At 41.9% G+C, this 10,760-nt stretch overlaps 1 pseudogene; it reads right to left on the minus strand.

The window, feature by feature from the left end:
• Positions 1–4,322: 4,322 nt before the first annotated feature.
• Positions 4,323–6,047, minus strand: LOC147425469 (uncharacterized; annotated as a pseudogene).
• Positions 6,048–10,760: the final 4,713 nt, after the last annotated feature.

The raw sequence follows: 10,760 nt of genomic DNA on the forward strand, positions 1-10,760 counted from the left end.
AAAGAAATACACGTATTTTTGGTCTACATGTCCTAGTTTCAACCATTTATGTCCATTAGGTGTATCACTAAACAACACTACTATTTTTGAGAAACAGAAGTTACAATCATATCTACAAATGGATTAGAGGAAAATCAGCTCAGCATACATCCAAAACTCGCTACAAGAATCGACTTTAACAGATCACGCAAGTAAGTCTTCCATTCAAGTTTACTAGTATTACAATGTGTTAGTTATTTGTGATATTTATGTATGTATATATACTATGTGTGCATATCATAATTAAGTGTAATTGTGTATCTGCATTATGTATGAGTATTACAATGAAATAACACAAATATACATACATACACATATATAACACAGACGCACACATACAAGCATGTATTTTCAAGAGAGAGATAGCAAGATACAGAGATAGATAGATAGAGATAGATAGAGAGAGAGAGAGAGAGAGAGAGAGAGAGAGAGAGAGAGAGAGAATACCTGTTTTCTAGAGAGAGAGAGAGAGAGAAAGATAACAGATTTCATTGTGTTTATGTATGTGGAAGAGAGGAAGACGATGTATATGAATATGTGCACGTATTTTCAAGAGAGAGACAACAAGATAACAGATTTCACTGTGGTTATGTATGTGGAAGTGAGGAAGACGATGTGTGGGAATATGTGCATGTGTTTTCAAGAGAGAGACAACAAGATAATAGATTTCACTGTGGTTATGTATGTGGAAGAGAGGAAGACGACGTGTAGGAATATGTGTATGTGTGCGGGATATTTATTAAACGTACTCTGTCTTTTGACGAGAGAGTGTGTGTGCAAGAAGAGTTACAGAGAACCACTCTCTGTATGGAGAAAGACAGAGAGTGAGAGAGAGAGAAATACCCTGTTTTTTCTCTATTCGTGAGGTGTGCAATGTCTCCTGAGAAGAAGCTATGCCCGATCCTGCCCTTCTGGAAAGCGTTGCGTACGCTGCTGTTTCTTTATCTTGTGCGCGAACTTTCAATCCTGTGCGCTCCACCTGTGTGTTGTGTACGATGCCGGCTTGCTCCTCTACGTGCGCGTATACTCCAACTGTGTGCGATCCGTGTGCGCTTTCTGTGTGTTTGCTGCTCGCCTGCTCTCTGTGTGCGTTGCTCGTGCGCTCTCTCTGTGCCTAATCTTGATAGGGTTTATTAGAATGCCACGTATGCTACAAGTCCATGTTTTATCATAGGATTAAAAAAAACAAAAGCAATATAAAACATTAACCAATTCACACAGCCAAAATTAAAGAAATCATGGTTGAAAATATGCAAAACATGTGTAACTCTATACTATGAATTCACTTAAAAAAAATAAATCTTTGGGCGCTGCCCCTAGCCCCGGGGGGCGTTGCCCTTGAGCCCGCCCGGGGCACTGCCCCGGACCCCCCCTGGGGTGCTTCCCCAGGACCCCGCCCGGAACAATATCCCAAAATCAGCCTCCCAAGCCCCTCCATCGAGAGCGCTATATTCCACATCCCCATCAAGAGCGCTACCCCCAAACCTCACGTGGAAGCGCTGCCTTGTCACCCCATTGTGGCATTGCCCTAAGACCCCGCATCTGGAGTGCTAAATGGGAACATTCTTCATTAGTGAAATTTTGAACATAAATTATATTTAACATATACTTAAATATAATACAAATATTAACATATTAACTATACTACTAATTTACTATAGCAGTTCTAGATTATGTCTTATACTATATTTAAGGTGCCAAAGGTTTGGCCTTATGGTCCTAGATTTAGCCAAGTGGTCAACACATATAGGACCAAGTGCACACTGTGCCACAAAACTTGGCCACCACTTCACTTGCCAAAGTTTAGGCCACATGGTCAATCCTAAGTTTCCAATGTTCTTATTATGTCACCTTTTGCCTCGTGGAAAACCTAGGCTTGTTTTCACATACTCAGGCACTTCAAGCCATAATAAATTTTCATTACTCTTCGGCAACCCTTTTGTTCAAGTCTTTGAAAAAACATTGCTTAAGGCCACCCTAAACCATTTTCATTTAGGGGTGTCTAAAACTAGCTTTTTGGCAATTCGAGAAGAAAATGGTCAAAGTTTTATACTTAGTTTTAACCACTTGACCAATTCAAATATTGGAAAGCAAGGTCTTGTAATACTTTTCTTTGGACATCACACATTAAAACTAGGTCCCTCACTTGTCCAAGCTATGCTCTAATACAATAAAGGGCTTTTGGTTTCAAGATGCACCACTTTCAAACCTTGATTCCTTTAAAGAAGCTAGCTCTACTTAGACATTTAATAGCAAGGTCCTGTAGCAGTTCACATTGAACATTTTCCATGGCAGCTAGGTCCACCACTTATCTAAGCTATGCTCTAATATAGTAAGGGGGTTTTGGTTTCAAGATCCACCACTTGTCCAAACTTGATTTGGGAAGCAAGGTCCTATAATAGTTTGCTTTGGACATTCACCATTACAACTAAGTCCACGACTTCTCCAAGCTATGTTCTAATACACTAAGAACGTTTTGGTTTGAAGGAGAACCACTTGTACGACTTTGTTTTTGGAAGTAAGGTCTTTACATAGTTCACCTTGGACCTTGGACATTGGATACTACAACTAAGCCCACCACTTGTCCAAGCTATCCTCTATATATGGCCAAAGGGTTTGGGTTTCAAGATTCACCACTTTTCCAACCTTTCTTCCATTAAAGAAAGGAGGGGAATTATAACTAGGTCCACCAATTGTCCAAGATATGCTCTGATATAGAAAGGGGATTTTGGTTTCAATAATCCACCACGTGTTCAACCTTGCAAGACTCAAGGGATACTTGGACATTGGAAAGCATAGTCCTATAGTAGTTGATAGGTGGCAGTGGGTATAATAACTAGGTCCAACCTATGCTCTCATATAGCAAAGAGGCTTTGGTTTCAAGGTCCACCACTTGTCCAACCTTGCTTCCATTAAAGAAATGAGGGGCTACGTAAACATTGGCAAGCAAGGTAGAAAGGCTCAATATGAATGAATAGGTCTTGGGCATTTATGAGAAAGAGCTTTTAGCTGTCTACATGTCCTTGACACATGGTAGCACTATTTATTGGGGACTTCATTTATTTTACGAACATACCACCAAAGTCTTAAGTACTTCATGACGCAAACCAAGCTTTTCGACAAACAAACGAGGTGGGAAAATCTTCTTTCTCAATTTTATTTTCATATTGCTCACGTTGCTGGTAAGCACAATTAAGTGGCGGATGCACTTTCATGATGACCAAAAGTCATTGCGGTGTCTATAGCAACTCACAATGATCTATCTTCCATGATAGATGAGTATGCTATTGACCTTGACTTCAAAGATGTAATGTCAGTTATTGCTTTGGGGAAGAAAGAGGAACCATTCACCTTATAGGATGGTTATCTTCTCAATGTCAATAGGCCATATGTTACCCACTCCCTTCGTGAGAAAGTCATGTATGAATCCCATGCTCCTCCCTATGTGTAGGGCATAGAGGCATTCAACATACTCTTCAAGGAGTAAAGACATACTTCTATTGGTCTACCATGAAAGTGGACATACAAGAGTATGTTTCAAAATGTGTGATATGCCAAAAGCCAAATCCATAATTTGGGGAATCCTTCAAATACCCTCCAAATTTCAAAAATGATGAATTGCTCTAAATTTTGCATAGTTTAGTGTTTTCAAAATTAGAAATCTATCTTTAAGTGTGTTATCTATATAATTTTTCACCAATGACTCACAAATAGAGGCATTTGTGCCTACTAAGTATCGCGTTCACTTCTACAATTATGTCTACTATCACCACTACTTATGTCTACTATCACCACTACTACTTGCTCTACTTGCAATTTCCAATACATAGTATCTTCCCAAGATGCTTCAGCATCTCGAATTAGCTTCAAACGCACCCTTATTCCCTAGGATTTGACCTCAGCACGTAGACACTAAAAAGACAAGCTTAACCACTAGGCTATTCGCCTTAATTCCCCCCAGCCTTCCCTTTTCCTTTCTTCCCAATTAATTAATGGTTTGCAAAAAACTCGTTTTGGCTACCTACTTATGTGTTGTTCCTCTTCTTCAACTTAGCCTCATGGTCAAGCTCCTTTTGCAGACCTTTGATTCTCCTCCCTATCATCCAGCCGTGTGGCCTTCGACTCAATCCGTTGTTGCCTTGCTCCAAACCCCTCGTTCGTTGGCTACCAATTGTCATCTCCTCGACTGACAACTACTTTAAGTCCCCTCATCCCCACTTGTTAATAGCTTTGCAATTCTTTTTCTCTTTACTCCCTAAGGGATCTTTGAAGATTCCAATTAATCAAACCCAATTATTATTTTTTACGTATGATGGTTGGCATACTGGGTCTACGCACGCATACATTAATTTATTAGTGCCCCAGATTCCGTGCCGAGAGTACCGCGAAAAGAAAAAGTCCCACGCGCTAGGCTCGTTGTCCGATCGACGCGCTCTTGTCTGCGCCACCCTAGCAGCACTCACTGGAGGCAGCAAAACGCCACCAACCAACAATCGGTCTGTTACTACTCCCCGTTGGTCTGCGCACGACCACCAAGCAACAATCGTTGTATTACTACAGCAAGCAGCATGCTCCTCTTCTTCTTCCTCTGCTGTGAGCAATCGTGTGCCTGTCCTCAGCTCTACCTACACACGCTTGCCTATATTCACTGAGACACTACACCTTGGCCACCCCAGCTCCGTCGCAGCTTGAGAGAGACAGAGAGAGAATAGAGAGACGAGACCCTGTCCAACACAGGTGTGCTGCAGGTCCGTAGAGAGCAACCACCTCTCCCGTCCGCGCCTGTCGCCCTTCTGCCCGAAATGGACAAAAAACATCACCTACGCACCTGCAAAAAAAATCATCTCGTCTCACTCAGCTCCTACCATGCGGCTCTGTCCCCACCATTTTCTCAGGGGAACTCTCCTTTTGCTTTAGCTTTTGTGCGGTATCTGAGCAGATACCCTGTAAAATGACCTGCTCGCAAGATCGCGGCAACATACTCCCGTTATTCTATATTGTTTTCTATTAATTAATGAAGCATATTCTATCCCCCCCATCCCTCATGATGCCACAATTATGGTTGCTCCCCTGTTCCTATGCTACAACAAGACTCGACCATGTCGCAACAGAGTACCTGATAGAGAGAGTACAACCATCCCCCTGTGTTGTAAGAGTACAAGCAATGGAGACCCCACCATCTTGCAGCTCCTCACATAGTTGCCCTGGCTGACCAGCTGGTCACCTCTCTACTACGGCTCATTCTAAATATTAGACTCTCAAGGATGTGGCATCCTTGAGAGCCTCCATGTGGCCGCAGGGACAACCTGTTTAGTAGGTGAGCCGGTCAAAACTTGGTTCATTCGCGGTGATGTTCATTCACCAAAAGTGTTTAAACACACTCTATGAACGAGCAAAGGCTGGTCTGCCCTGCCTAAGGTTTGAACCCGGGTGGGCGCACCCGTAGGCTCAGTTCATTCCAGCAGGGTATAGGCCGCAGCGCTGATCAGCACCCCGCGATATTGTACTTATTCAAATTCAAATAATTTGGGGTTTGGGGGGGGGCTTTTACCGAGTGCACCGGTTGCCAGTTTTGCCACGTTGGCTGAGAGTCCGAAATTTAGGCCAGGCCCTCTACTACACACTTGCTCGATACCCCTTCCATCCTACTGCATCATCCCTTCACCATCGCTTTGTTTCCCTGCGTCTAAGGGCCATGTCCTTCTCGTGCCCTCGTAGCTTTGGAAAATCCTCTTGCACTTAAGGGAGAAATTGAATTCTACACTATTTATAGTTACATTGTCTGCTTTTCTACGACCAAAATTTCACTATTATAATTAAATTGAATTTTTACACTAACTATAGTTCCATTGTCTGCTTTTCCATGACCCAGATTTCAATCATCCAAGGGCTAAGTTTGGGCCAAGTGGCTAATTCCAAGATCAGAAAGTGAAAAACCTCATGAGACTTACCAAGTAACAATAAGCCATTCCACCTTGAGAGCCCACAATGCCGTCCAAAAGCATCATTGGTTGGTGGAGAACTAACCTTCTTATGAAGAGTTGCAAAAGTGAAAGTGTTTGGAGATGTTTATGAAATCACATTGGGTATTTTGGATTTTTGAAACAACTTAAGGGCATTTTGGAAATTTTTGGCAAAATATGAGTACTTTGGGAATTTTTGAAATTTGAGGGTATTTTGGGAACTCCCCCAAATTTTAGGGGTAATTTTCCCTAAAGAGCCCAAGAAAGGGCTCAAGGATTGATATTGATACAAAACATGGGGATATGGTAGGGACGAAATACAAGCCACTACCATAATCTGAGTATAATTACAATGAAAAATTTCACTAACCAGGCTCGATAAATAGCCACATCACAACTAGAGTATCATCAACAAACCCAAAACGGATAGTCCAACACCCTCTGCGAAGTATCCAAGAAAGCTTGACCTTCTAGATTCTTCCCCTGACCCATTGAACCTAATCCTCAATTTCCCGTGTTTGAGCAAAGTTCCCCTAATCAAAGGAGTAAGGATAGGTTGGTTGAACGGACAATAATGATTATGAGCTAGACTAGCCATGTCCTCGATTCCAAGTCCATCTTTGTCCTTGGGGAGACAACAAACATGTCAATTGAATTTAGCTGATTTAGAGGTGAAGTGTTCCCTTGACCAAAGGAAATTCTTGTGAACCTTCTTGATAAATGGTCTAGATAAGAGTCTAAGGATCTCCAACATCCTAAGAAGAAGATCACATGCGATATACAAGTTACAAAATGAATATCACACCTCATGATAAAAAACCAAAGTGCAAGCATGACTTGTTGGTAAAGGGTCTAAGCAAAAGCAAGGTATTGACTTTGATGAGATCTTTGCTCTAGTTGTCAAGTTGACTACTCTATGTATGGTGGTGCTAGCATTTTTAGCCATAGAGGACATGGAACTTAAATAGATGGATGTCAAGACAACATTCTTGCAGGGTGATCTTCATGAAGAAGTTTATATGTAGTAGCTAGAAGGATTGTTGAGAAGGGCAAGAAGAACTTGGTGTGTCAGTTGGACAAAAGCCTATATGGTTTGCAACAATCATCAAGGAGTGTATCATTAATTTCCCTCATTTATGGTCAGTCAGGGTTACAAAAGGGGGCAACGTGGATCATTGTCACTATAGTAAGCAAGCTAAAGATGGTAGCTTGCTAATTTTGATGCTTTATGTGGATGACATGTTGAGTGCCACGAAAAGCAGTGAAGATAGTTTAGTCTTGAGTCAAAGTTACATGAAAACTTTGAGATGAAGGATATGGGTGATGCAAGCCACATACTTGGCATGCAAATTTGGTGAGACAGATCTAAGAAGTTTCTTTATTTGTCTCCATCAAAGTACATTGACAAGGTGCTCAAGCGTTTCAATCAAGAGAGGGGGACGACATTGAGCACTCAATTGTCTCAATATGTGAAATTGTATAAAAGGGATTTTCCAAAGTTTGATGAAAAGAAGGCTAAAATGGCTAAAGTGCCTTATTCATCTACAATTTAGAGTTTGATGTATACTATGATTACCATGCATCCAAACATTTCTTTTGCAATGGGAATGGTTAGCAGATATATGTTAAACCTAGGGAAGAACATTGTAAAGCAGTCAAAGGGATTACTTGATACTTGAATGGTGCAAATGCGCATTTGTTTTGGAATCTAAGAAGCATGTGTAATGGGTTACACATATGTTGATTATGTAGGAGATATGGACAAGAGAAGATACACACTTTATGTTATGTTTCACATGCAATAGAGGTGCAGTCCCATGGCGATCTTGCTTTTGGGATTGTGTTACCTTGTCTATTATAGGGTTGAGTATGTTGCAACATCAGAGGCAAGGAAGCTATATGGCTTTATCGTTTAGTGGAGGCTTGGGGATCAATGTTGAAATGCCCATGCTACATTGTGATAGAGTGCTCTACAATTGGCAAAGAACCTGGTGTTTCATGAGAAGACAAAATATGTGGATGCAAAGTATCACTTCACGCATGAGGTGTTGGTGGATAAGCAAATGCATTATGCCAATGTCCACACTAGTGAGAATCCAAAGGACTTCATGCTCAGAGTGGTTTGGACATTGAAAAACTATGATGGGCATTGAGTAGATGGAGCTTCTACTCTATATCTGTGTGCATGCGCGCGCGCGCGCGTGTGTGTGTGTGTATTGTCACCCCCATTTCTTAAAGGCACATTGACCTTTAAGTGAAGGTTGTTGGGGTGCTAAAGCCAATACGTCAGCCCCAAGTAAACAGGCGACCGGACACTGTGCATTTTTTGTAGTCTATGTAATAAGTATTCTCAAATCCTAGTAATTATTGGAATAAAGAGTTTAATCTATGTGGATCTCTCTTCTCTCTTCTCTTATTCTGTATCTCTCTACACTCTCTTCTTGGGTTGCTCCTGTGAGCTCACAATGGACGATAGGGCAAGATGATGAGGGAAGGAAAGAGTATGTGGTGAGATCTGGTGCTAAGGTTTTAAATTCTCTCGAGCATGTGTAAAGAGGAATTGTTGGTAATGGTTACAACATTGAAGTGTGACACAGAGTGCTTGATTTAAGCAATTGTGGTCATGGAAATGGATTTTTTACCTCTTCTTGGAATGATCATAAGTCTTTCAACTCTTGATCTTGCAATGTTGTGATTAATTTCGTACATTAAGTCCTTGAATCCTTAGTTCAAGCATATTGAACAAAAGGAAAAATAAAATAGCTCTCCAAGGCAAGATATGAAGATGAAAAGAAAGAGGGGGGGGGGGGGAAGGTATGGTTATTGAGGGAGATGATGTAGTATAATTTTTACACTATTTCTCATGCTAAGGGTGACCAAGTGTGCTTGGGAACTTAGAGGATAAGGTTAATGGTTGCTTATTAGGCGCTACTTGAGTTCTTTAGAAGGACAAGACAACTGGTATGAACACAAATTCAAGAGGATAAGAAAAAAAGGCATATGGGTACTTTTTGAAGAATGGATTTCTATGGAAGCATCCAAACAAAGGGATGGATGTCCATAGATGGTAATATGTGATAAGGAGGAATATACAAAGATCTATCTCAATATCCAGAATCCTATGTAATATATCAAATGTATTCAAATGCAAGGCATCATGATGGGTCGCTTGCTACTTACCCATTAGTCATACATGACAAAAGGGTGGTTGTGCCACCTGGTTGTGCCACCTGGTGTAATGACATGTGAGTCTCAACCCAATCTATCCCTATTATAAACCTTCTAAATATGGCCCTTGCCAATATTCTATGTGGCCTCATAGCCCCTAGAGGACCTTGTCCTCAGTTTTCATCCTTGGAAAAAAGCGAGAAAAATCTCATTGGTCCATCTAAGAAAAAGTTGGCATGGGATGTGTAGTCTGAACCGGCCTTACGGTCAGCAAAGATTGGGGACGGTTTTGCTCGGCTCTCCTCAGGACTAAGTAACACCCATATTTAAGAGGGGGAAGCAATGGGATCAAAAGCGGAGAAGCTCACGTGCGAAAGCCGAGAAGATCGCAACCCCAAAAATCAAATCAAAAATTAAACCTGAAACGCACTAAACCTGGACAACCTGGGAAATGCATTTTATTTTATAATATAATGTTGTAAAAAGGGTATTGAATACACAATGCGTGCGCGGGTGAGGTGGTTAGCCTACGTGACCTTAAATTCGAACGACCAGCTCTTGGGTTCAAATCACACCGTCGTGCCTCATTTTTTCTGTTGGCCATGTTTAATGCGCCTCGCCTTTTTGACGACGCGCTTCGTTTTTTCTACTGACCAAGTTTAGTGCGCCTCGAGATCCCGCCCCTCGTTTTTCCTACTGATCAGGTTTAGTGCGTCGCGAAATCCCGCCCGTAGCCCCGACCGTCGATCCCATTACTCCACCCCACATTTAATATGGGTGTCACTTAGTCCCAAGGATCGGCTCTCTCTCTCTCTCCCCCCTGTCTCATACCCCGATCAAATTTATTAGGTTCACCCATCATAGGCGCTACCGATCTTGAAGCCTTGCCTCCAGCTGCTGGAGCCTTTAACGTGCGTTCTCAGTGGCTGATCCATTCTTGAGGGAAAACGAGAAGCAGCAGCTATTGAAACGTCTCTCTCTCTCTCTCTCTCTCTCTCTCTCTCTCTCTCTCTCTCTGCAGACTAGCCTCATCTCCATGCTGAGGCTTCTGCTGGCGCCCAGCTCTCTCAACTATAAGTAAAGCTTCAACGCCATGCATGAACTTCCATATTATGCATTCATATTGGGTCCATTCTATGGCATGCAAACACAGCGAATGCCCTTGCAAAATTTAAGATCTTTAACATCAAGGGCATTCACGTACACACTAGCGCTCTAAATTTAACCGGATGACACCTTGAAAGCCCCTCTGGCCAGAACAGAATATGATCTCCCTCCCTCAAAAACCATCTTCTTTGTCCGGTGTATTGCAGATAAATGGATTGAACATCAGAAGCTAACTTTTTAACATCCATGCTCTAAAGTGGTCTGCAGTGCCAGGCAAAGGGATAAATGGCTATGTTTTAATCAATGCAAATGGGGGTTGAACCAAATACGAGCAAGACTCTGTGCGGATTTGCACGAGTTGAAGGGCGGGGCTAAAGCATATATGAGCTGCATTGTCTCCTTGCCCTTGAATAGACTAAATGTTGAAAAGTTTCTTTTTGTCTTCCCACTAAACGAAGCCTTGCTCCGCCCAAATCTGACCAA

The sequence above is a fragment of the Adiantum capillus-veneris genome, chromosome 25 (assembly GCF_014529385.1).
Source record: "Adiantum capillus-veneris isolate H3 chromosome 25, ASM1452938v2, whole genome shotgun sequence".
Taxonomy (NCBI): domain Eukaryota; kingdom Viridiplantae; phylum Streptophyta; class Polypodiopsida; order Polypodiales; family Pteridaceae; genus Adiantum; species Adiantum capillus-veneris.